We start from the raw sequence: 26,607 nt of genomic DNA on the forward strand, positions 1-26,607 counted from the left end.
GCACATGTACCCTAAAACCTAAAGTATAATTTAAAAAAAAATAAAAAAAAATAAAAAAAATAAAAACCTAAAAGAACTGTAAAAAAAAAAAAAAAAAAGAGCTGGCCAGTACTGATGCTTGCAGCTAAGCTTCCCTTTTGAGGTTTCATTGCTACCACTTCACAATATCCAGGTTTTGTAAGTGGTCACAAGCAACAGTATTGTATCACCTTGGAGGAAAGCTCCATTCTAAGCAGAGACCTTTGCCACATGTGTAATTTCCATGTGCATTCCTTGAGCATGATTCCACTTGGAAATGCCTTAGTTCTAGCCCAGTTATGTTATCTTAGAGAAACAGTTTCTTTCCTCTAGTCTCATTGATTTTGTCCTTGTTCCTCTTTGATGTCAAAGCTAGGCTGGATTATTCCAGTTTGTTGTCATCAATGCTTCAACCAAGGCCGTTAAGCAGGCCTTTTAGAGCAAGATGTGTACAAACTTCAAACTAACAGGGAAATTGTCCTAAGATGCAAATAAAATGGTCCATGGTAATAAGACACTGGAAGTGGGTAGGAGGGTTCTTCCTCCCCTGCTGCCTGTCTATACTTCTAAGCACCCCTCTGTCTCCTTGGTATAGATGAATTAAGATGAAAAATTTACCTTTCAAATCTTGGCCCAGTTCAAATGTTAATGCACAATTATTTCTTATGTTTTCCTCCCAGAATTACAAAAACACAAGCTGTAATATAAGGAAACAATTAAAAGGGAAAAAAAGATAAATTCTAAAAGCAGTTCTTTGAAAAGTTGTACAAAATAGAAAAAGAAAAAACAGTTGTAAGCCTGATTAAAGGAAAAAAAGAGCAAAAAGGTTAGGAATGAGAATGGAGGCACAATATAGATAGCAAAAAAAGTTAAAGGAATTATGAGAAAATGACCCTATAGTGACAAAGTTGAAAATCTAAAGCAAATATATAGTCTGGTTTTGCTCAGAGTAGGGATAAGTAAGCTCTTACCAGACCAACCTCAAACTATAAACAAAATAAAAATATAACTATTTGAAAGAACTGGAAAGGTAGATTCTGGGGGCAGATTCTGGATTGTCATTTAGAAGAAAGAAACCGTGTGGGGAGGCTTCTCTCCCCTTTTTTTGAACACAGATTGCTTTCAAAAAGCAATCCAAAAGCAACAGCATACAGGGTTTTAAAAACAGAAAGAAACCCTCGATCTTTTTTTTTATAGCATGATTTACTGGATATTTATTTATTTATTTATTATACTTTAAGTTCTGGGATACATGTGCAGAAAGTTCAGGCTTGTTATGTAGGTATACATGTGCCACAGTGGTTTGCTGCACCCATCAACCTGTCATCTAGGTTTTAAGCCCCACATGCCTTAGGTATTTGTCCTAATGCTCTCCCTCCCCTTGCCATCCACCCCCCGATAGGCCCCAGTGTGTGATGTTCCCCTCCCTGTGTCCATGTGTTCTCACTGTTCCACTCCACTTATGAGTGAGAACATGTGGTGTTTGGTTTTCTGTTCCTGTGTTAGTTTGCTGAGAATGATGGAGAAACCCTCAATCTTACTGGCTTATAGAGCCAGAAGACAGGGCAACAAGAGCCATGAGAAAGTAAGGATGTCCTTGGAGAGAGCCCGAAAGGGAGAGCTATAAATTCTGTGTATAAACTCTGCTCAGATTTCTGGCTAACACCTGATTTATGAATGCACAGAACAGACTCTAAAAGTCCCTTCTAAAGCCAAAGGAATGGAGCTGAGATTTGAGGTGCCAGCCAAGTGATAGAGTTTACAGCTGGAATCCAGCTAAGTTAATTGCCTGCTAAAACAAAAAAGTTTACAGTTTTGGGGAAAATACAACAGAATGTAGAGTATCTAGAACTTAACACTACAATGTTCAAGATACAAGCAAAATTACTTGACTCATAAAGAAACAAGCATGTGACCCATTCTTAAGAGAAAGAGGGATTTTAAGACAGCTCAGATGTTGGACTTAGCCAACAAAGATTTAAAGCTGTGACTATAAATATGTTATGTGATATGAAGAAAAGCATATTCAAAATTAGTGAAGATAGGATATCTCAGCAGATAAATAGAAACCATAAAAAGGAATCAAAGCAACAGTATCTGAAATAAAAAACTTATTGAAGGAAATTCAGAGCCATATGGAGATGACGGAGGAAAGAACACATGAATTGAAAGATAGATCAGTAGGAACTATCCAATCTGAAGAAAAAAGAGAAAAAATAGAGAAGAAAATGAAGAGACTTGAGAACCTAAAGAAAAATGTTGAAAGATTTAACACATGTGGAACCAGAGTCTCACAGAGTGGAGAGATAATGGCTGGAAAAAATATTTGAAGAAAAACTGGCTGAAGAGTTCCTAACTTTGACAAAAGTAGAAAGTGTCCAGATTTACCCAGCTAAGCTCAAGTGGCATAAACACAAAGAAGACTATGCCTAGGCACATCAGCTTTCTGGAGGTTAAAAATAAAGGGAAAATCTTGAAAACGGCTAGAGGAAAGTGGCACGTTATATACAAGAAAATAATGCTTTGAGTGAATAAAGCTTCTGCCCTCTTCTCAGAAACTTGAAGGCAAGGGCACAATGAGACAAAAATCTTTTAAGTGCTGAAAGAAAAACCACTATCGCAACCAACATCCATCAAGCCAGAAATCTATATCCAGTGAAATATTCTCTGAGAAAAAAAAAGAGAATAAAAGTGTAATAAAGATAATTTCAGATCAAAGAAAACAAAGGTGATTGGTCATCAGCGGATCTGCTCTACAGGAATGAAGGAAAGGAGCTCATTAGACTGGAGGCAAATGATACCGGAGGCAAACCTGGATCTTTAGGAATGAATGAAGAGCATCAGAAATGGTAACTATTTGGGTAAATATAAAAAGTTGTCTTCTCCTAATTTCTTTAAAAGACATATCACTGTTTAAAGCAAAAATTACAACATTTTCACATTGTCTTGTGAGATGTACAACATAGGTAGGTAAATAGATATGACAAATACATCATAAAGTACAGAGTGGGAGAAAATTGACCTATAGACAGTTGCAATGCACAATAGTAACTCTAAGGAGTTACTCTGCAGTAGCTCTGCAGACCCATGTCTATGCTGTAATCCAACATAGATCAGCTGGTCGTGTATCCTGAATTAGGTTGAGCTAAATAATAATAATTATTATTTTTATTATTATCTGAGACAGAGTCTTGCTCTGTTGCCCAGGCTGGAGTGCAATGGCGTGATCTCGGCTCACAGCAACCTCCACCTCTTGGGTTCAAGCGATTCTCCTGCCTCAGCCTCCTGAGTAGCTGGGATTACAGGCATGCACCACCATGCCCAGATAATTTTTGTATTTTTAGTAGAGACAAGGTTTCACCATATTGGCCATGCTGGTCTCGAACTCCTGACCTCATGAAATATTAATAATATGCATCTTAGTCTATGGAGAAACCATTTAAAACTATAATAATGCAAACAGGCACAGTTAAAAAGTCTGCAGAGAAATTGAGATAGAATTCTAGAAAAATATAAAGTTTCCACGATAACCCAAAACAAGATGAAAACTTATATGTATAGAAAGTTTACCATGAGGATATTAGGAAAGTAATTAAAATTTTCCATTAAAATGTTACCATGACAAAATGGTTTCACAGTTGATTTCTAATGAGCTTATTTTAAAATAAGAGATAATGGTAATAGTATTTACATTCTTTGTGACTTCAGAAAAAGAAGCAACTCTCCCTGCAAAGTCAGCACAGTTTCCACACAGTTGATTTCAGGGTTCAGTCATCAATCTTATGGGGCCGATTTTTAGTGGAGCTGATCTTTCTTGAGTAATCCTGTCCTTTCTGCTATTTTGAAGATTCATGCCCTCACTTCACCGTTCCCTAAAATTCCCACGACAATTAGCATTTGGAAATATGAGGATCACTCGTCTGATATCTCATTTTTGAAAAGTTACTTATCCCTAGAATAACTGATAACTTTGTTTGTCAGGTGGAAAGGGAGGGAAGGAGGGAGGACAGAAGGAGAGAATTAGTAGACCCCAATCGCCTGATATGTGCCATCCAATTCTCAAGTGTTCTTCAACACCCCTAGGAGATCATCAATATTACTCCCCCTTTTATAGACTCTGATAATCAGAAATGCTTTAAAAAAATACAGGGGGCCAGGCATGGTGGCTCATGCCTGTAATCCCAACACTTTGGGAGGCTGAGGCGGGCGGATCACGAGGTCAAGAGATCGAGACCATCCTGGCCAATATGGTGAAACCCCATCTCTACTAAAAACACAAAAATAAGCTGGGTGTGGTGGCATGTACCTGTAGTCTCAGCTACTCAGGAGGCTGAGGCAGGAGAATGGCGTGAACCAGGGAGTGGTTGCAGTGAGCCGAGATTGCGCCACTGTACTCCACCCTGGGCAACAGAGAGAGACTCCGTCTCAAAACAAAAACAAACAGGAATAAAGCTCCCTCCTTCTGTGAGGTCGCGTAGTTAATAATGGCAGGTGTGAGATTTGAAGGTCGAGCTCTCTGATTTCAGGGCATGTTGTTTTCTGTTTCTTCCAACTGCCGGATGGATTTTTTTGAAATAATGGGAAATTTTCTCTCTTTGTATTCAGTTTCTTCTAGAAACTTAAAAAGGCGTGTCTTTTTTCAGTCCTGGTGTAGCATCTTCTCTTCTTCCAAGAGGTCTGCCCTTTCCTGTTAGCAACACCATGAGAGTAACAAGCAGCTGAATTTTCTAAGAAGGGAGACTCGCTCTTCTGTAATGACCTAGAGCTTACTTCCCCTCTCTGTGCCTTCCAGTCCCTTGTCTTTAATCTCATCTCTGGCTCTCACTAAGGTGGAATTTAGAGTCACTAACCCCTTTATTTTCATGCAACAACACCAACGATGAATTTGTAGGTTAACTATTTTTTGTGCCAAGTGACAGTGGGAAGCTTGGGAATGCCATGCTGTATTTCTTGGCCTCCTGGTGCTTCCATTCTAGTAGAATCAAATACTGTAACACAGTGGTTCTCAGCCCTGGCTACATGGTAGAAACACTTGGCAAAGTTTTCGTTTTTGTTTTTTTTAATGCCTGGGCTTCTCCCAGAGGTTCTAATTTTTTGGGTCTGGGGTGAGGGCTGGACATCAGCATTCTTTAACCTTCCCCTACCTCCCAACCCCCAAGACAATTCCAATGGGCAGCTTGGATTAGTAGCTACTGACATAATGCCCTCCCATCAAAGGAATTAATAAAAGGATATTTGAGACAGTTGCCAAAGGAGTATATCCCAAATGTGGAATTTCAGATATGATGGCTTTTAGATAAAGGAGATACTCTGGAGCTGAACGTCCTTCCCTCCATCCCTCAAGTTCATGCCATGTAGCAAGTGAAAGCTCTGTCGATTGCTAAAGTCAACTTGGCCCCAAAGCTTTCAGGATCAAAATTCCCCATGTATCCTGCGTGTAGATTATACGGTATCATTAGTTACCATTCACTAAGTGCTACCTGAACGTTACCCTACTGGATTCTCACAGTGATCTTGTGAGGCAGGCGTTCTGAGTTTCGTTTTACAAATGACATCTCAGGGAGGGTCAGCAGCAGCTGGAGGTCACATAGCTAGAAAGTGAGACGGCCAGCGCCAGTCATCAGCTCTTACCCATGACACTGCATCCCAGAGGCCAAGCCTGTGGTGTTGAGCAGATTAGTTTGAGAAAGGGGCCAGGAGAAATCATAATTCAGTCTCAGACCTGCTCAGCCCATAGGCTCTGCAGACCCATGTCTATGCTGTAACCCAACTTAGATCATCTGGTCTTGTATCCTGAATCAGGCGAAGCTAAATTATTATTATTATTATTGTTGTTGTTTGAGACAGAGTCTCACTCTGTTGCCCAGGCTGGAGTGCAATGGTGCAATCTCAGCTCACTGCAACCTCTGCCTCCCAGGTTCAAGCGATTCTTCTGCCTCAGCCTCCTGAGTAGCTGGGATTACAGGTGCGCACCACCATGCCTGGCTAATTTTTGTATTTTTAGTAGAGACAAGGTTTCACCATATTGGCCATGCCGGTCTCGAACTCCTGACCTCATGATCTACCTACCTCAGCCTCCCAAAGTGCTGGGATTACAGGTGTGAGCCACCGTGCCCAGCCAGCTGAGCTAAATTACATGTAATTCCCTTTCTTCCTTCTCAGCGTTGTCACTCTTAGAACACAGCACTATCTCCGTTCTTAACTATCTTTTCAAAAACAAGAGTGAAAGAAAGACTTTGTTCTTCCCATCTTCCTTTCCCCCTTTTGCCTGCTCTATCAAGTCAGCCATAGGTATTTAGGGCTAGGCAAAACTGGGAAGTGACTGGGAAGTGACTGATACATGTTTTCATCATCATTACCCTCTCCCTTCTGTATTTTCTTCCCCTTTGTGGAATCTAGACCTTTAGGCTTCTTAATTGAAACTTTCTCAGAAAGGATAGGATAAATTCATTACACTACAGGGTGAATGACTGATAGGATTTCATGTGCCACCTTTCCCAGGGACAGGCACATTTTAACAGGGGACAAAGAGTTCAATTTGGGAGTCCAATACATGTGCATTTAAATCTCAGGCTGCCTTCTGGTTATGTAATGCTTGGCAAGTAACCTAACCTGTCTTAGCTTCAATTTCCTCATCTCTAAAAAGAGAATAATACTTCAGAGGGTTGTGATGGGGATTAAAAAGATTTGAGACTGTGCCTAACACAGTGCCTGGCACATAGTAGGTGCCTGTTAAATGTTTACCCCCTTTTCCTCTCACCTCAATGGCAGAATTCATGCATCAGGCAGGGGTAAAAGTTCTTTGGGACATGTTGTTTCAGAAATCTCTCAACAGCACATGGCCTCCTACTTCCTCTATTCCATAGACCAGGCATTGTTGAGGAACACATTGAACTTTTCCCCAGTGAGTCACATTAACACACACATGCTCCAGGACCACTGTCATGGGACATAGGCATTTCATGTAGGAAGGCCATGGCTATATTTTACATCGAGGCTTCTTGTCTGTCCTTTCTTATAAGCCTGAAGCCTCCCCTAAAACACAGGTATGAACTCACAGATTAGCATCTAATCTCCAGTGTACTAAATGTTTGCATACTGCCAGCATTTTGGAAGAAACAGCTACCTCTTGGTCTTTCTTTCTACAGAAGTTGAAATGCAGCTCCTCTGAATGAAAAGCTAGAGGTTATGTTCACTCAGAGTGTGGCTGAAATGCAAAATATATTTCAGAGCTTGTGCCTTTATCCCAATGCAGTAAAAAGGTGACTGCTATTAAAGAACAATGCAAAGCCTTTAATTACCAAGCTTTCAAGGAAGCTTTATGTACTGGTTTGACTTTCATTATCTGTCTTTGTCATCCTTGTAAAATATCCCATTAGACTTTCCACTAAGGCAGAGAAATCAGACTTACAATGGAAACTAAGTTGTTTAATTGCTATTATCTTTCGAAGTTTGAAGTATAGTATTTTTTTTTTTTGTAATTGTTTCAGGAAAAGAAGCTTGGATTTGAGAACTAGGTTGGGTGAGTTAAGTATTGAAATAAAGCCTGCTGCTGAATCCAAATTCTTCTGATATTGCAGATCCTGCCCAGTTACAGTAGGATTCTGGCTTCACCTTGACTGGGTGCACAGACCAGGCTTGAAACCCCAGTGGTCTTGGTTGAAAGCCTGACTAGGCCACTTACTGAATGGCAGACCTTGGCAAGTTCTGTAATCTCTCCATGTCCCAGTTGCCTCATCAGTAAAATCAGCAGAACGACAGTATCACAATGTGTCTTTGTGAAGGTTAACAACATACTTATGTAACACACTATCACATCGACCAGAGAAGAGTCAACAAATGCTACTTCCCTTTCTCCTTTATATGCAATCAAAAGTAGTTAGTCCAGAAGAGTGCCATCTGATGAAATCAAAGTGGGCATCAAGGGCGATGTTGGAAGAAAATCAAAGAGAAGTCATAATGGGAAAATGGGAAGATACTGTCCAGTGTGTGTGTGTGTATGTGTGTGTGTGTAAGCCCCAGTCTTTGAAACTCAAAGTGTTAACTATAAAAATTCCAATACATTTGGATATGTATCTTATAATGAGGGGTGCACACATGAGTCTCAACACCAGCACAGGCAAGGGGTGCCATTAACTTGGTGTGGCGATGTTAGCTGCCACCAAATGTCATGTTCATAGCAGAGGATTTGATGAGTTAATTCAATCCAAGTCCAGACACTAAATATCTTGCAGAATAAACAACAATGGGTCATGCATTTTTGAGACATGTTTTCCGCACCCCCCCTTTTTTTAAACTAAAGTAGTCTTTCCTGGCTCCTGAACACAAGCTGTCCTCATCTATTTCCTAAGATAATCCATTATAAATTATGACAGGTTCCCCAGATCCTGGCGGCCGGCGCAGCCCAGTGTGCTGCCCAGGTCTCACTTTTCTGTCCTGGTCATCTCCAACAAGTTCCATGCGTGACTGGTCAGGAGACGGCTAATTCCAGTCCACGCATTTTTCAGATGAGCTTCATTTTATTTTTAATTTCCCCACAAATGCACGCCAGGCGCAGATTTCGTCAGTTACAGACATAGCTCTCTAATCTGTGCCGCCCTTCCGTAGCTCATACTACCAAATGAATTAAGGTCCAGTTACATATAAAAGTGATTATGATCAGCGAAATATCTGCCCAGAGTGGCCTCCCAAAAAAGGGCAAAGATTCGAGGCTCTGACACTCCCCTTTGGCCATCTTAGGGCCATGCACTGTACAATAAAAATGATCCCATCCACAACTTTCTAAAACATACACTGCCTTCAGACTTTACAGCTCCAAGCCCTCTGGCCCCCATGGAACAGATAAACAAATAGCTTTCCTCTGTTGGGGGAAATTATTTGTTTTCTGTCTTCATCCAACGAGATTTCTTTTAGAGAGATCTGATCTCATCCTTGTGAGAGCTTCCTATTTCACCTCTCCAGGCATCTGGCTTTCGCTCGGAGGCAGGCGACTTCTTCCAAATCCTGACATTTGAGGGGCAGGACTCTACGTCATCTTTGGAAAGGCTCGTGGGGCGATTCTCAGGATAGTGTCTGTGTGGACTGTATTTTCCCCTCAAATCGGGAAAGCAGCTCATGGAGTAGGCACTGCATGGGGACTTATAAAGTTAAATCAGACCAGGGAACAAGGAAATAAAGGCCATCTTCCTCTATTCTCAGAGTTTCTAATATAACTCAGGGGTGAGGAAATATTCCTGAGGACACATTTAATTATCAAAAGTTATCTTCTCCATAAGTTAATAGATACAAAGAAGACCAAGAGAACAAGGAGGAATTTAATGGAAAGAGTAATAGGGACCAAGAGGCAGGGGTTTGCCACCAAAGAAGTACGTGATCCCGAATACTTCTCTGCCTCTTTCTGGTGCTGCTCCCCACAAATATAAAATCTAGAATATTCTGGACTTCTATGACAAATGGCAAAAGGGGAGATTCGGAAAGCTTGCCTCGTTTCCACCAAGGTTTCTAGAACAATTATTACAAAGCATAACCAGTCTAGGCCCGAGGGAGATGGTGATGTAGTCCTCCCATGAGGCCTTTTACTGGGGATTTTTCCAACTTGCTGTGCAGACCCCAAAGCTGATGAGGTCAAATGTGCTCAGCCTTTTGATATGTTCTCGTTGGGGTGGAACCAACTGGACAAACAGTCCAAGAATCTCTCCTAGATCTGACCTCTGAACAGAGCCCGAGGTGGGGTGGTGAAGGCGGAGAAATGCTGCCCCACACGACAGAAGCCAGCCAACGCCTGCTGCCCCACCGCCCGCCAGGCCGTGGCCCTGCTGCCCTCTGAGACAAGCCGACCTTGGTAGTCACCCAACTTGAGAATCTTTTGAGCTCTTCCTGTCGCCATGCCCCGCCCCATCCCATTCCACCCTCTCCTCTTTTTTCTCCTCCCTGGCAGCCAGTCTGTTTTCAGATGTTTATCCAGAGTCAGGTCCTCAGTGGCTGTGGTGAGGCCTGGGGGAGGGGAGTGCCCTAAAAGCGGGGTTCCTCTGGGTTTCTAGGGCCCATCACATGGATGCCCACGTGTGTGTGTGTGTGCGTGTGCGTGCACACATGTGTGCGGGTGTATTTCACTGGTTGACAGTGGTCTGTATCTCTGGCTTGCAATGTCATTAGTCCTAGATGAGCCCATGTTGGATGCCTTTTTTGGGAACGCTAGTATCATCTGTGCTCTGAATGCTCCATCTCAGTGGTCTCAATTTGATCAGGACATCCGGATTTTGTAACATCATTTTCTAACTGTTCCCCCGACCCTGATTCCATCCTTCAGAGCTCTGAGGACATGTAACTAGAAGCCACTCCAATTACGCTCCCCCTCTGTGGTGGACCCGTGTCACCTGCCGCCCTGGCATCATCACCCAGGCATGCACTGTCACACTCCCAACCGGAATGTCAGCTTGCTGTTTGAGATTCACACCGACACTCGGTCCCCAGAGGGCTCCTCCTGGAGCCAGGGCGGCCTGTGCTTGGGAACACATAAAAGCACAGGAGTCCCCTCGCTTTTTGGCAGCACTTCAAGCACTAGCCCAATGAAGAGATCTTGACAGCATACTTGTAAACTCCACAGGCCCCAAGGGCTCAAACACCACGATATTTATGCTCACGGGTGGGGAGCCAAAACAGTTGGGTTGTTATGCAGACATGGATCTCTTACTCAGACCAGCATTTCTGACACCTGTTAATTGGCATTTGAAAGAACTGAGTCAAGGGGGGTGGGGGCCTCGGGAGCTGCTGCCAACCTGTACCTGAACCGCGGGGAGTCCTGCAAGGTTTTGGCCCCTCCAGCTGGTCAGAGATTCCCTGGAGAGATGAGCAAGTGAGTCCCAGGGTTGCCAGAAAGGATCATCAGAGAAGGAAGAAAATAGGAAGGTGGGTGAGAAGAAAAGTAAGAGACCAAGAGGGAAAGAAAAAACTAGAGAGGGTGGGTATTTTTAGATTTGCTAGTGCAGAGCTTTGTGCCTGCAGCACAGGTCCTTGCCTCTGCAGCACCAGTTCTGCTGGCCCAGGGTGGAATACACCCTTCTTCTCTCCTTCCCTGCTGGGGCAGGAAGTCTCACCTGCCTTTGAAGGCTAGAGACCACCTCCTCCAAAGAGCCTTCTCTGAAAACCCCAGAAAGCCAATCTCCTCTTCCTTCAGGAGTTCTTATTGTGACATACAGTTTAGTGCTTCAAACCTTCTTGTGTGTGTCTTGGGTGTCTCCCCGACAATTGCCTCCACACCGCCAATTTTTAACTCTTTGGGGTCATATTAGAGACTTTTTCTGGCCCGCCGTGCCCAGCACAGTCCTAGTTTCAAAGTAGATTCTCAGTATCCACAGCTGATGGATTGATTTTCCCCCTCTGGATGTCTTTTTCTCTTTTTGGGTTCCAGACCTCCCCGCCTCAACTTCCACTCAATCTGTCCCCACGTAGCTTCAAGCTGACTAGCTGGGCTCTGAGTCTCCTTCTCTGCACCTGTTTCAAGGTGTGGATGGCCCATAGTTCGACCTTACGTGAGACTAGGTTTAAATGACGCAGTAAAAATAGTTTCTATATTTCATTATTAGTGCTCAAAAAATATTCATCAAGTCTCTATTTATGAACTGACCTGTGTTCCAAAAGTCAGCTTGTGTTTTAGTTTGAATCCAGAAGTCTGTAGAAACAACATTATAAACGAATTCCTTCATTCATTCCTTCAACAAATACATTTTGAGCACAACTGCAAGCTCTGCACTATTCTATGTGCTGTGAAATCTGCAGGGAACAAAGCACATACAAACCCTCGTCCTCAGGGAGCTTATATGCTGGTCAGGGGAGACAGACACACAAAGAAGCAAGTAAAATATATGAGATGTCAGATGATCCTAAATGCTAAATGCCATAGAAGGGAATAAAACAGGAAAGGGGAATAAGGTGTCGGACAGGGCTGGGATTGTACAAGAGGAACTTGGTGTGTTCTAGAACAGCAAGAAGCCAGAGTAGCTCAAGCAGAGTGAGCGCTGGGGTGAGGAAAGTACTGGGTGGTTTCCCTGGCCAGCCCACTGATAGTCTACTTAGCGCATAAGAAGTCTGAACTGCAATTCTAATTCAACCATAAACATTTACTGCATGCCTATACTACGACAGGGATTAGTGCTAGGTGTTGGTACTAATGCTTTCAACTACCCTTAACCATGTTTCTATGGGAATATCCCTTCTGTGTATCAGCTAGAGAGGCAATTTGGGACATTAGAACCGTTTCTTGATTTAGAGCCTCAGGCATTGGATTTGCTGCTGAGTGCTGCTTTTTGTCCTTGGGCAAGTTGCATAACCTTCCCAGTTCTTGATTTCCTGGAGATGATAATGACTGTTTTGTCTTTTTTGTGTGTGGCGTGTGTGTGTGTGTGTGTGTGTGTGTGTGTGTGTGTGTGTGTGTGTGTGTGAAAATTAAATGAGTGAGGTTAGTGTACATGAGAGAGCCTTGTAAAACATTAAACAGTATACCCATGTGAGTTGTCATGATTTTAGGTGAGTTTTTCTGTCTTCTACATTGGGGAATTAAGGGACAAAGACTCAGAAATAGACATCTCTAGTGACCCCTCCATATACAGAAGTTTTGGGTTTTATGTTAGCCATCTAATTTCTTGTGAAAAGGGTAATGGGGCCAGCCAGTTTCAAGATGGTGAATAACTCAGCTAAAAGTGTCAAATGGAAGAAGAAACGGGTCAATGAAGACTGCCTGACTCTAGGGAAGGTTGTAGAGTAGAATTTGAGGAAAGATTTATAATTCATTTCAAAAATGACAAGCAAGAGGACACACCCAAACAAATCATTACACAGGTAAAATCACATTTCCCCTCTGGACACTGTTCTTTTCTCTGCATTTTCCTGTATCCTTCATGGCCCATTTTCCACAGCATTTAAGCTGTCCGAGTCCCACCACTCTGATTCCAGCCATCCAGTTGCTCCCAAGCCTGCCTACTTTCCCTCCCGTGCTCTTTAGAATGGAGGACTCTGTAGAGACAGATCTTTTATTGACAGAGAACTCACTTCCTTATTAGAAGGCAGGCTGTTCATTCTGGAAAGCCCTTGTTATTAGAAGGTTCTTCCTGAAAGCTGCTTAAAATCTGCTTCCCTGTGCCTTCTCCTCCTAACTCCTGGATCACCCTCTGAGGTCCTCAGAAGCACCCTAACTCCTCTTCCAAGACACAGCTTTTCAGGTATCTGAGGATCGGTCCCTATCCCACTTCGCAAACCCCAACACAGTCAAAGATTTTTCTCCTTGGGTGGGCGCGGTGGCGCATGCCTGTAATCCTAGCACTTTGGGAGGCCACGGCAGGTGGATCACCTGAGATCAGGAATTCGAGACCAGCCTGACCAATATGGTGAAACCCCATCTCTACTAAAAATACAAAAAATTAGCTGGGTATGGGGGTGGGTGCCTATAGTCCCAGCTACTCGGGAGGCTGAGACAGGAGAATTGCTTGAACCTGGAAGGCAGAGGTTGCAGTGAGCTGAGATCAAGCCACTGCACTCCAGCCTAGGCAACAGAGCGAGACTCCATCTAAAAAAAAAATAAATTAAATTAAAAAAATAAAATAAAAAAATGATTTTCTCCTTATCCTTAGTGTTCTTCAACGTTGCTGTGAAATATTGAGGGGTTTTGTTGTCATCCTGGTTTTTTGTTGCTTTTTAATCCTGCTTCTGTACACAGCATGTGCTTTCTTTCCACTCTAAGAATTCATGATGTTCTTCAGTCATGAAGTCTTAAAAATTCTTTTTTAATTTTTATTTAATTTTTTTTTTTTGAGACAGAGTCTTGCTCTATTGCCCAGGCTGGAGCACAGTGGCACCTTCTTGGCTCACTGCAACCTCTGCCTCCCGGGTTCAAGTGATTCTCGTCTCAGCCTCCTGAGTAGCTGGGATTACAGGCTCACGCCACCATATTTTTAGTAGAGATGGGGTTTCACCATGTGGGCCAGGCTGGTCTTGAACTGCTGACCTCAGGTGATCTGCCCACCTCAGCCTCCCAAAATGCTGAGATTACAGGCATGAGCCACCATGCCCAGCCTTTTTAAATTTTTAATTTATTTTTATGTTTTAGAGACGGAGTCCTGCTCTGTCGCCCAGGCTGGAGTGCACGGTACACTCACAGGTTACTGCATCTTTGAACTCCTGGGCCCAAGCGATCCTCCAGCCTCTGCTTCCCAAGTAGCTGGGAGTATAGGCATGTGCCACCACACCTGGCTCAGTTCTTAAAAATGTTTAGCCATCTCTTGTTCAAGTATCATCAGCCTAACTTCCAGTTTTCTTAACAGCGCTTTTATCTTTCTCTCTTTATTTCTCTGAGCTGTGAAATTCATTAGAACTGTCTTTCAATTCACAATTTCTCTCTTTGATGATGACTAATGTAGTGTTTACCTAATATTGTTGTCTTTAATTCTATGTATGTATTTTAATTCCATACTACTCTTTAGAAGCTGAACTCTAGTCTGCCTCTCCTGCTCCAGGATTTGGCTTCTTGTTCTGGATTACTTTCCCTTTCTTTCTTTTCTTTCTTTTTTTTTTTTAAATTTACCCAAGATAGTACTTCAGAACCTTTCTATTAAATTTCTATTGCACAGAAATGCCTATCTTAATGTAGTGCTCTTCCTTTTTTCCCTTTTTTATATTTTAATTAGCATGATTACATTTTCAGAACATAGTTATGTTTTCTCAAAATGGAAGCTTAACTCTGTCTTGACTCTGTCCCTACTGTCCTTGACCTGCCCTCATGTGCCTGATCTCCTGAGCTTTGCTTAGCAGTATTGCTGTCTGTGATACCCAGAACTGAATGCAGAGGGCTCCAGCAGGTGTCCTGAAGGCCAGTCTTAGGGACAGAGAACACTGAGCAAACAGGACTTCTAACAACACATGTTCTTTCATAGAAACATCTATAAGAGGATAAAAGGCAGACACCAAAGAAGCTTCCTTGAAGCAATTAATGGGTGGGCCTAACCTGTGTAGGGGTTGGGGTCGTCTGCAAGGGCTGCAGTAAACAGCCTCTGATAAACAATACTTCTTGATCCAGGTGAGATCAGGCCAAATTCCAGGTAAGAAGCCTCCAAGGGGAAAAGAAATCATGAAAGGCCAGGCTGGGGGCCTTTGTAGAAATAGGAGAGCCATCCATGCTTTGGCATTAGAGATAAGAGTGGTTCAAAAAAATCAAATGAAACACATCCATACGGACCTCAGGTGCTTCTTGACACCACATTAATCACCTTCCTCGCGTTTACTGTTACTCCATCATGGTCTGACTATAGGTGAGGTTGGCTGGAAAGCAATTGCAGAGAGGAAGTAAACCTCTATTTACAGACTGCAAGAGTTCTCCCTGTTTACAGCAGAGAATGCACTTGATAGGAAAAAGTAATCATAGGCCATTATGGTTATTCTTCAGTTTGTCAAAACATCCCATCTGGTAGAAGAGCACGAAGTGCCAACAATTATTAGCCATTTTCAAAATTGTGTGTGGAGTTGTCTGCTAAAAACCATATGTGAGTTCTGAATTCCAAGATTTAGAATCTCAGCTTTATCACCTACTAGCCGTGTGATGTTAGGGTGGTTTCTTAACTTCTCTGAGATTCAACTTTTACTAAATCATACCTATTTTATTTTAAATGAGGATGAAATTAAATATTGCATATAAAGGGCATAGATTAAGCTCAATAAACATTCATATGCCCTCTCCTTTGATCGGGTGTCATTTGACAGAGCTAGGGGTGAGGAAGAAAGGAAGAAGGTGAAAAACATAGAAGAATTTGTTTAAAAACAGGAGGAATTGTTAAGGACTGTTGCAAAAGGAACTAAAGCCACTTTGGCCATTAGCAGTTGATGGAATCTAGTGACAAATGTCAGTTGCACCCAACAATTAGAGGTGGGTGGAACTGTATATCTTCTTCCCCCACAGCCTGGCTACTTGGTCGTAACAAGGAAAGCAAGTCTCAGACCCAATTCTACCTTATTCTACCCCATTCTAACATTGACCGGCAGTCAGGTCCCCAAACAATGCAAGCTGATTCTGTAATCTTAGAGTGTCCCACTCTCAGTCATTTAAGGCAATCTGATAAGTCTGGTGCATGAAAAATTTACACTAAGGCATATGCATCAAACATTCTGACAGCAGAATCAGTGCCCACATCCTTCACCATGCACGAGGTACAGAGAATAAATGAACTCCCAGGCCTGGAGCACCTATCTGAAGGTAGTAAGCTGCTGGGCTCACCAGATTCTTATACTCCTTTCATGCCAGGACAGACGTGTCTTTACAAATTTTCTAGCCAGTCATTTAGAGTGAACACCACTTATTTCACCAACAAAAAAATGTTTTACCATTCTTTATGCTAATTAAACAACTTTAAGATACAGGCTTAGAATTGAGAGAGCTGAAGTATTTTCTATTTCTTCCTCTGTGGCTTACATTCCTGAATGAAGGTCTTTCAGTGTTCACTACTGTAGACTACAGTTCACTTGCATTCACATATATACATCACACAATCAACACTGAAGTATTTGAAGGGAAATTACAGGCGCTATAACAAGACAGGCAGACGACTGGAAAGGACTGTATTATTTTTAAGTGAAAGCTGAAGAAAAATGGGAAATTGCAGTCACAGGAACAGACAGTACTCCCTCAGATCTGAATGATTTACATCTCATGGCTTGTTTATTATAATCCTGTTGTTTGGCCAGAAAATGACTTAATTCCCTCTCAAATTTTGCTCATTTCACCACCATTCCCCTCAGTCTTCAAGAGACATTTCTGATACAAAAAATTCCCCAACAGACTTGAAGCTTCAGAGCTAGGATAGCAAGAATCCATAAAGACCATGAAATTATATGCCTACATCTGCATGTCTTTCAAATTCTAGTTTGCTAGGTACACTTGGATAGCTAACATTCCACCTTAGGTAATACTTTTCTCAGCCTCTACTCTCCCTCTAACTTTCCCCATTAGCTTGGCAGAAAGACCTTGGGCTTCTTCTATAGGCAGATTTTGAACAAAGCATGGGGGTGTTGGGATTGGGAAGCCAGCACACACACTGAACCTCTCAGTATAGCCAAAGGTGATGGAGACACTAGTAGATGTAGACGTCACTCTCCCCCCATTGCATAGTCAAACACCTGCATTTAATTATTTTCATTTAGCTGCCAATTATGAAAAACCAGACTCGGTTAGGAGCCAAACGCCTGGATTCAAGCTCCAGTTCTGTCATTCACAGCTGGGTGTGTTTGGCTAAATCACCCAAGGCTTCTCAAGCCCAATTTCCTAATCTGTCAAATGGGGCTAGTGAGTCCACCCTGACTCACAGGGTAGTCATTGGATTGAATGGCAGATTGGGCAGATTTTGCTTCACAAATTTTAAAGGGATTTATGGGTGCAAAGAAGCATTTGTATCAATTATGTACATACACTCAATTATTTCTTGTGAGCATACCTTTTCAAGTAGATTTTAGGATTCTAGAAAGGAAGACTACAAGCTATGTACTTTGCAGTAACTGACAGTGTCATGCACCTACTGGTACTTAATGTATAAATGAAATAATGAGATTCTTTATTCTGAAAACAAGGCAGGGACTTGGCTTAATATCATATAGTATGCCTAGGAAAAACATTCAACATCATTATTCATCAAAAAGTTATTGAAGACCTATTGCATTTAAAGTTCTGTGTAAGGCCTTGAACATAGGATAAGTAAGATGTGCCTCTGCCTTCAGAAAATTAAGTGGAATAAACGACTAAAAGAGGTAAGAGGAAAGTCCATACTAAACACAAAGAAAAGGTTGCCAACTCACCCCATAAAGTGTTGGGGGTGGACATGAGGAGAGGAAGGAAGAGCTTCATACAGAAGGTGACACATGAACTGAGTCTTGAAAGATGACAGAGTACTAGGTCTAAATGTTTAGCTTTCAACAAAAACTTATAGGTTGAAACTGAATCCCTATGTAATGGTATTAAGAGGTAGGCATTTGGGCTGTGACTAGGTCATGGGGGTAGAGACCCCATGAATGGAATTAATGCACTTATAAAAGAGGCCCACGAGGCCTGTTTACCCTTCCCCCATGTAAGGATGCAGTGGGAAGTTGCCACCTAGTCTATGAGAAAGCAGGTTCTTACCAAACCCTGCAGCCACCTTGATCTTGGACTTCCCAGCCTTCAGAACCTTGAGGAATAAGTTTCTGTTATAACAGCAGCCCAAACAGACTTAGACAGAAAGCATTTAACACCAAGGCATCATGTTCTCAATGATAAGTGGGAGCTGAACAACGTGAACACATGGACACAGAGAGGGGAACATCACACATGGGGGCCTGTCGGGGGTGGGGGGCTGGGGGAGGGATAGCATTAGGAGAAATACCTAATGTAGATGACGGGTTGATGGGTGCAGCAAACCACCATGGCACGTGTATACCGATGTGACAAACCTCCATGTTCTGCACATGCACCCCAGAACTTAGAGTATAAAGAAAAAATCACTCAGGCATCCAGAGGGCAAGGGCACTCTGTTCAAGAGGAATAATTTGAGCACAAAAGAAATAGAGTGAGGCCAAAGCGTTACCAGTCATTTGTACGGCCAATGAGTAGGGAGCAAGGTGGGCGTGTGGTCTGAAAGAGGTGAAACTAGAAAAGAAAATCTTTTCCCACTTTTAGTTTCTAAGAAAGGAGATTTTTCCTACTGACACTCCTGACTTTCCTGCCTTTATTTTCTTCACCCTTGAGGAGGTGCAGTGGCTTCTGCCTGGCAAACTGGGAAAGAGTAGACGGGCATGTTCTGCTCAGCCCTATCCTCCTTCTTTCTCTTGGGCTTGGGAACGTCTGCCACATGGAAGCCTCTGCTCCTCGGTGCCCCAGTCCATATGCCTAGGACGGCAGGTGACTCTGCCTAATTTAGGGGGTCAGGTAACCAGCCCATTTGGCTCTCATTCTAAGTTGTGTTCTCCAATTTAGCCTGGATCCATAATAAAGTTGATGTTGTGGCGCACTTGTCACCCTTTGTTTTATTTTGCAATTCATTCAGAGCCCATGTGTCTTGGATGCCCCCCAGGTAGATCAAGGCCGGAATATGGAGGGTTTGGAATGTTCTGCCCAGGAGTCCAGAATCACATGGCACAAAAAGTCTCTACCATGATGAGCATAAGACGAGATGCCGGCAACAGGAAATAATACCGGCAACCTTAGTAGAAAGAGCATGGACTTGGCTTTCAGGAGAACCAGGAGCCAGTCCTAGCTCTGCCACTAACCATCTGCATGACTTTGGGCAAGTCACTTAAACTTTCCAGCCTTTTCTCCTCACCTGTATGGTAAGTTGGGTTATCAAAATCACTAAGGGCCCTCTCAAATTATATAAACTTTTAAAAAGAGAGGATTTCCTAACAGGAGGAAGTTTTGACACAAGGGTACATTGAACACTGGGACAGATTGTGGAATTTCTTTCCTTAAAGATGTGGAAGAAGCAGCTCGTTTAGGATCCCATGTAGATGAGCAATTTAACATGTATGTATGTCAGGTACTCTATTATGAACATATTGAACTATCTCATTTCATCCTCACGCAAACCCATGAAATAGACGTTATCCTTCAAATTTTACCGAGAAAGAAACTGAGGCTCAGAGGAGTTAAATAACTTGTCCAGAGCCTACAAATAATAAGCGCCAGTCCTAGGTTTTAAACATGGGCAGTCTGGCACCACAGCAGCACTCGCTAGCACTACACTGCACCTCCTTGTGCTAGGGGCAGCTCTGGGTCCTCTCCCAAGAGCCCATCGTGATCCATGGTGTCTCTGGAGGGACCCGTTTGCAGCTTCTCAGACACGTGCAATAGGCAGGTGCTTGGCTAGTGTGAGAAACCAAACTCTTTTGGCTCTCTCTTAGCTCTGTGCCCTACGTTTTGACATTCAGGGGTGAGAAGCATTTGTTTGGCAATTAATAATACAGTGCCTTGTGACATCTCTTGTTTTGATGTCTTTATTGTTTTCCAGTTTCTATGTGCTTATGATTTTTCTCCTTCCTTAATATTGATTGCATATTGATCATATGTCAGGCACTGTTTGTTCTACATGCTTAAAGTATGTTATTTCACTTAATACTCACAATAACACTTCAGAGTAGGTACTATTATTATTCCAATTTACAGCTGAGAAAACTAAGGTACAGAGGGAAAGATACTATTATACCGCCCGTAGTACAATGACATTGACAGCATATACTAGGCCTTAAATAAACATTTGCAAATGGATTGATTGAGTCAAGGGTCATATATTTCAAGGATTCCCTTTGCCCAGGTCCTTCCATAGTCTTCTATTTATTCTCTGCTTACCCCAGTTTTTACTATGCTTCCTTTACAGACTGTCTAAGATGCCAGTTGAAGACTGGAACAGCCATATGAGTGTGGGATATTCCTGGAAACCTGTTCTAGTAGGCACTGGAGAAGCCACAGGAGCCTCTCAATACAGAATAGACACACTTTGCACTCAATAATAATGCGCTAATTGATGAATATATTGACACAGTGTTGGTTTGCTTCACAATCTGCTGGTAAACATATTCATTTTTGGGTGGATTTCAGGCCTTATAGGTAAAATTTGTTTTTGCTTTTTCCATTTTTTTTCAATCCTCTAATTTTTGGCTTTCTTTGCTACTTAGAAGCATAAGTGGAAGAAACTAAAATCAGCAGAATGAGGGCTGCATGCAGGTAGACACACTTTTCTGAATGTGTGTGTGTGTGTGTGTGTGTGTGTGTGTGTGTACATACATATGTATTTCTTGGGTTGGAGAAAAATACCTTTCCCCTTTATCTCTTGGATATTGTATGAACTGTATCTCAATTCCAAAGCCACAATTCCCATTTTTCCTTTGGGATCTGACAAGAGTTTCATCTTCTCCAGCAGGAATGCATCCACTGTGGACATGCCAGTCTACCCTAGCACTACACTTTGTAAACCAACACGATCTGACTGTAGCTGGGACAAAAATCTACAGTGACAATAGTGGCAACTTACACAAATTAAGACTAGAGAGATTTTCAAACTGATGTCCATTCATCCTACGCCCAGCACCTCTTGTATCCTGGCATAAAAGCACCTCTTCTATTAGCAATTTAACATGTATGTATGAGCTTGTATCAAAGGACACAGGCACCTCTTGTATCCCTTGTGGACAAACTCCTTAGTTTTTAATTTAAAACATTAAGCAAGAATTAACACAATAGGCTTTTTGCCTCTTCATTGATGATCTTCTTCAGTGAACACTCTGCTCCAAGTTGTAGTTAAAGAAATCTCAAATTCAATCTTGGGCATATTTCCTTTGGCTTCATTTGTGACACGTCTCTAAATAAATATCAGCATTTTGCAACTTTGAAAAATATCAGGAATGCACATTTCTCCATAAAACCCAGGAAATTCTAAGTATTAGAGCATGAGCCATAACTCCAGGACCCTTTATGTGGAGGATTAGTGGGCATGGCCTCCCTCCAGTGCATGCTTAGGCCTCTCCATATCGGGTGGTACACATGGCCATCTGGATAGAAGCAACATCAGCTTAACAGCAACTGCTGTGAGAACTCTGAATTTCAACTCTCTGATGGGAGACTCACATTTTTGAACAGTACATTGCCCTGGAATGTACACTCATGCCACCTGCACTGGCTGGTATGAAGGAAACATGGGTACATTGAATGCACTAAGGAAAGGTGATCCTCACCCACACAGTCTTGTGGCACAAGTGGGAGCTATGTTAGAAATTTTTCAAGAATGCATTTCATAGTGGTGAGATCTGGTCAGGCAATCTATGTCTTTCCTGGGATAGAGCGTAAATAAGTCCACCCATGGTAAAAATCAGAGGCAGGCAAAAAATAATGAAGAAGCCATTCACAGAAGAGGAAGCACAAATAGCTGCTAAACATATGACAAAATGAACAATCACAGTGGCTATCAGGGAAATTATAGGGAAAACTGCAATAGGTTACCATTTTATGCCAAAATGTATGAATGGGCATTACATGTCTGATACTACCAAGTGATGGTGCGGATATTGAATACCAGGAAATCTTATGCCCTGCTGGTGGGAGTACACGTTGGTTCAATTACTTTAGAGAAAAATTTGGCATTATTTAGTCAAGGTGCAAATGCGCATTTGCTATGCTCTGGGTAGTTTTCTATTAGAGCAAATCCCACACAAGCGTGCAAGAAGATATATACATGGATATTTGGAGAAAGATTGTTAAAACAAAGCAATGAAAACAACCTGGTGTTCATCAACAATGCATACTGAAACAGCGGCACCTTCATATAATTAAGTGTTACAACGGGGGTGGGGGGAAAGCAAGGGGAAATGAACAAGTACTACGTGCATCAACAAGGATGAAGTTCACAAAATGTTAGAAAATCAGCCTACTTGTAGACTAATAAATACAATATTTTATTTCTAATATGAAGCTAAAAATTAGACAAAATATCATATATTTCTCTCACACATGCACACATATATATAATAAAAAGCATAAATATATGTATGAGAATAAAAAACACAAAATTCAGAACAGTGAGTTCTTCTGGAACAGAGAGCACACTTGGGGAAGGATACACAGAAAGTTATCTACTGCACTGATGACTACTATTTCTTAAGCTAGATGGGTATTGATTGTATTCTTCTTTATATCATTTTGTATGTCTTAAATATTTTATAATATATTTTAAAATGTTATTTTGAGGTGTCAAAGAATTTCAGAGATAGAAAGACCTTAGAAATCATCTAGTTCAACAACCTCGTTTTAAACACAACGACAAATAACTAAAATTGGGAAAGAGGAGGTACAACTGATGCCACAGAAACACAAAGGATTATAAAGGCTATTATTAACACTTATATACCAGCAAATTAGATAACCTAGAAACAACAGATACATTCTTAGAAACAGGTTATATAAGGTTAAATTCTTATAACCTACCCAGACTCAATCATGAGGAAGTAGAAAATCTGAACAGCCCTATAATTAGTAAGGAGATTGAGTCAGTAATCAAAAATCTCCCAACAAAGAAAAGCCCAAAACAAGATGGCTTCACAGGAGAATTCTACCAAACATTCAAAGAAGAATTAACATGAATCCTTGTCAAACTCATCCAAAATATTGAAGAAGAGGGAACACTTCCAAACTGATATTATGAGGCCAGCATTACTCTAATACCAAAGCCAGACAAGGATACTACCAGAAAAAAAACTACAGGCCAGTATCTCTCATGGATATTGATGTAAAAACTCACAAGAAAATACTAGAGAATGGCATACAATAGCACATTTAAAGAATTATACATTTATAATCACGTGGGATTTATCTGTGGGATGCAAGGACAGTTCAACATAAAAAATTCATAAATATAATACACCACATCAAAAGAACAGAGGACAAAAATGACATGATTATCTCAGTTAATCCAGAAAAAACATTTCACAAAATTTAACAACTTTCATGATAAAAACATTCAACACACTAGTAATAGAAGAAAACTACTTCAACATAAAGTCATATATGAAAAGCCCACAGCTAACATCATACTCAATGATGGATACATAGAGAACCCCTACAACTCAATAACAAAAACCAAATAACTCAATTTAAAAAATGATCAAAGGACTTCCGCAGACATTTATCTAAAGAAAATAAACAAATGACCAACAGCATATTCACAGATGCTCAACATCACTAATCATTAGGAAAATGCAAAGCAAAATCAGAGTGAGATATTACCTCACTCGCATTAGGATGGCCACCATAAAAAAAAAAAACAGAAAAACAAATGTTGATGAGGACGTAGAGTAATTGGAACCCTTGTTCCATTTGTAACAGGAGAAGAAACAGGCTTCACCAGTGCAATCCTGAAGACAAAACACTGTTGGTGGGATTGTAAAATGGTGCAGTATGATGGAAAACAGTATAGAGATTACTTGAAAAATTAAAAATAGAATTACCATATGATTCAGCAATCCCACTTCTGAGTATTTTTACAAAAGAACTGAAAACAGGATCTCAAAGAGACGTTTGCACAACCATATTCATTGTAGCATTCTTCATAATTGCCAAGATGTGGAAGCAACCTAAATGCCGTCGATGGAATGAATGGATAAAGAAAATGTGGCATATACACAAAATGGAGTATCATTGTTTTTAAAAAGAAGGAAATCCTAGCACATGCTACAACAAGGTTCATACCTTAAAGACATTATGTTAAATGAAATAAGCCAATCACAAAAAAAAGACAAATATTGCCTGATTCCACTTCTGTGAAGTGTCTAAAGTAATCAAACTCATAGAAACAGAAAGTCAAATGGTGGCTGCCAGAGGCTGGGGACACAGGGAACCAGGAGCTATTCAACGGGTATAGGGTTTCAGTCATGCTGGATGAACGTTCTAGAGCTCTGTTTGTTATACAACAATGTGCATAGCATATAGTTAACAATACTGTACACTAGAAAATGGTTAAGAGGATAAGCTTATGTGTTTTCTGGCTGCAATTTAGATAAAAAACATGATGAAAGCAAGGGCCAGAGTGACGGGATGACACGCCCACCATCAGGAAGCTGGCCAAATCCAGATCACTGGCCTTTTTCCTGCCTCTTGCCACCCCCTCTTGTCCTGATTTCTGTTTTATTTGTAACGACATTTCAGAAATGTGAGATGGGCTTTAGAGATGACTGCTCTAGAAGAGAATCAATTCTTTGTTGAACTGTGATGTCTCCACTTTAAATGTTTACCTATATCTTTGTGGTTTGCTCCTTACACTTCAACTGGCTTTTAAATTGAGTTTGTGGTTTAATTGTAAATAATTATACATTAATATTGCACTCGGCTTTTGCTGCCTTTCAAGCACAGAGCTCAAGGTCCTTCTGAGGCAGTTAAAATTCAGGATTTGCTTACCAGATGAAATGGAAGCTACATTATGGGGAGAAAAATTTGAGACCTAGAAAGGGTAAAGAACTTATCTAATATTACGATGCCATTTTTGTTTGGAGGGGAACAAGTTTCAAGTTTAAATCATTTAAAGCTTCTCCACCTGCCCCTCAGGTCACAGGACAATGATTTGCTTCACACTTTAGCTGTAGGAAGTAATTAAAATGTAGGAAATAGAGAAGTTTTAATACCAGTGGGCCCACCTTTTGCCCTTGGAAATGCCCTCCTCCCCACCAGCCTGTGTTCTACTCTGACCACATTTCCCTGGCTCTGACACCTTTCTGCATATTTTCATAACTTTGGGGTAACTGAGACTTTGAGATGAGCGGGAGCGTGGGAAACAGTCCCCAGAGGAGGAATTTCTGCTTGTTGAAAATGAGAAGTGCCCGCATATGGAAGTTAACAGCAAAAGGTGTCCTGAGTCATCATTCAGTCCTTGCTGTGGGAGTCATAATTCATGATTTGCTGAGCCCTTCATAGGTTCCTGAGAATAACGATGGCTGCCATTTGCCAAGCACAGGGCACAGCTGGGCAGACAGCCCCCCTCTGGGAATTGGAGCTGGGCACCTGGTCAGCTGGCCTGGTTCTGCTCAGGTTCTTGGCTGAGAAAACAGAGGCTGCCAGTTCTTTACACCATCTTCCCTGATTATTTGCTTTCTTTTCCGTGAACATGGTCTAAGCAGGGTTCCAGAAAAAAAAGTAACTCTGCAACACACAGAGAGGGCAGACAGCTAGCACAGGGGATCTGGGCTGGAGGCTTCTCCGAGGCCCTGCTGCCTGGCCACAGATAAGTGGCCTGAGCCCCCGGAGCCCTGGGCCTCTGAGGGTTGTCTGCTGGGTGCCTGCTGAGCCCCTGGCTCTGTGTGTTTGGGGCTCCCTACCAGCCGGGGACTCTCGCCTTGCATTCCTTGCCCTGGGTTGTGTTGATCCCCCTCTGGGCCTCCTGTCTGACCTCTGGGGCCTGGATGTTGGCCCGGATTTATGACCCTGAGCTTCTTTTTATCTCTTCGGGAAGTAAACGTTTTGGTTGGGAAGTTTTTCAATTTCCTCCTGGCCTGGACCAAACCGCTCATATTTCCAAGGGCAAGATTCCCCTCTCCTCACGGGTCCTTGTGCCCTGAAGTGTAATTAGGAGCCTCACTCCACCTGCAGACAGGCTCCTGCAAATGCTTTGATGGTGGTGACCACGACAAAGACAGCAGGCTGCTCTATGCTTACCCAAACCTCACATTCGCGGAGTAGAGTTATTGGGTTTTTTTTTTTTTTTTTTTTTTTTAGCAGCCGTAGACACAAGCCACTCCCCTGCAGGCCTCCTCCTCTGATTTCCAAAGGAAAAGACCTTTCCAAAATGTATATGAGAGTCAGGGGCACAAGTTCTTGAAGGTGGATGACCGTTGATTGCCTTCCCCTAAGTGTGCCCTACAAGACAATTACAAACTCTCTTGAGCCACAGTCTCTCAGGAGAGGGCTAGAAACCAATACTTTTACCGAGTGTTCCAGGTCCTTCTGCTGCACCCGAAAGCTTTAGAACCACTGCCGTAGAAACTGTGCAGCAGATGGAATGGGGCAAAGCGAATCTTAATCCCCTTGAAACCCTATAGCATTGTTCTCAA

General features: G+C 42.0%; 1 long non-coding RNA gene across 1 annotated transcript in view; it reads left to right on the forward strand.

The window, feature by feature from the left end:
- Positions 1–20,623, forward strand: part of LOC116457008 (uncharacterized) — a 155,273-nt gene extending 134,650 nt beyond the window's left edge. The window contains exon 3 of the long non-coding RNA XR_004244875.1: positions 20,397–20,623. This is a non-coding gene — a long non-coding RNA (uncharacterized LOC116457008). The remainder of the gene's footprint in view (positions 1–20,396) is intronic.
- The last annotated feature ends 5,984 nt before the right edge of the window (positions 20,624–26,607 follow it).

Source organism: Hylobates moloch, unplaced genomic scaffold (genome assembly GCF_009828535.3).
Source record: "Hylobates moloch isolate HMO894 unplaced genomic scaffold, HMol_V3 SCAFFOLD_17, whole genome shotgun sequence".
In the NCBI taxonomy this organism is placed as follows: Eukaryota; Metazoa; Chordata; class Mammalia; order Primates; family Hylobatidae; genus Hylobates; species Hylobates moloch.